General features: G+C 43.8%; 1 protein-coding gene across 1 annotated transcript in view; it reads right to left on the bottom strand.

Moving 5' to 3' along the window:
• BMP2K (BMP2 inducible kinase) overlaps positions 1-1,321 on the bottom strand; it is a 60,265-nt gene that overhangs the window by 44,021 nt on the left and 14,923 nt on the right. The window lies entirely within an intron of this gene.

Raw genomic sequence — 1,321 nt, 5'->3', positions numbered from 1 at the left:
TGGGAGGGAATCTGTGGCAGAAGGCGGTCTCGGAGGTAACCAGGTCCGATGCCATGAAGCGCTTTAAAGGTGGTAACTAACACCTTAAAGCGCACTCGGAAGACCACTGGCAACCAGTGCAGCTCGCGCAGAAGCGGTGTTACATGGGAGCGACGAGTCCCTCCCAACACCGCCCGCGCGGCCGCATTCTGGACCAGTTATTTAATTTTAATTCCATTACAAACTCATGACTCTCAGTTTGACTTTTTTGTAACAAAGCAGTTAAGACTATTTCAGCATTCAGCATACACTCATATTCTGAAAACATCACAGATCTTAAGGAAAAAGTGTGCGGACATATAGAGTAGTATCTTAAAAATCACAACCACCTGCATGGGTTATTCTCTGAATACCCTCCCCCACTATCATTTTAAACTGTATACAATGGTAGTCCTCTCTTGATGGCTGAAGACAATTACCGTACCAAACATCCACTTGTCAGAAAAACATCCACTTGTCAGAAAAACATCCACTTGTCAGAAAAACAAAGTCATTAATGGTCAGGATGACAGACCAAAATATTCAGAAAATGCCAGATCTCCTATTTCTGATGTAATATAACCTTCTTTTCTACATTCTTGAGTCTTTCCTGCTTTCTTATGATTCTACAGGAAATCAGACATGGAACTAACTTCTAGGTTTGAATCTAAATGCTATGCTGCTGTTGGCGTAAATGAGTGGTTAACGTTCTTTCACCTTTAATAGCTAGAACAAGGAATCTTAATTTAAGGAAACCCTATAAGGGGGACACTGTGAAATTCCTTAAAAGTTCCAAAATACTCTTATGTTTTAAATGATGGTTCTACACAAATAGAGCAATAAAGTTACATTATATATTCTACCAATTCCCAAAGTTAGAATGTTAGAATAGAATAGACCTGGAAGGGACCTTGGAGGTCTTCTAGTCTAGCCCCCTGCTCAAGCAGGAGGACCTATACCATCTCAGACAGGTGAGTGTCCAGTCTCTTTTTAAAAATTTCCAGTGATGGAGCGCCTACGATTTCTGGGGGTAAGCTGTTTCACTGGTTGATTGTCTTGTCAGGAAGTTTTATCTCACTTCTAGGACAGGGTCCCCAACCCCCAGTCCATAGACCGGCACCAGACCGTGGCATGCCAGCAACCGGGCCGCGCAAACAAGGGAAGCCCCATCCGCGGGATGCAGGCAGCACACGAAACCACGCCCCCTCCGGTCCGCAGAAAAATATTTCTCTATAGAACCGGTCCCTGGTGCCCCAAAAGTTGGAGGCCTCTGTTCTAGGACATTCCTCATTACCATTCTTAA

Source organism: Protobothrops mucrosquamatus, unplaced genomic scaffold, assembly GCF_001527695.2.
Source record: "Protobothrops mucrosquamatus isolate PMUCROS unplaced genomic scaffold, P.Mucros_1.0 scaffold3, whole genome shotgun sequence".
Classification (NCBI taxonomy): Eukaryota; Metazoa; Chordata; class Lepidosauria; order Squamata; family Viperidae; genus Protobothrops; species Protobothrops mucrosquamatus.
The sequence above is the reverse complement of the archived record's forward strand: the minus strand, read 5'-3'. Positions and strand labels throughout refer to the sequence as shown.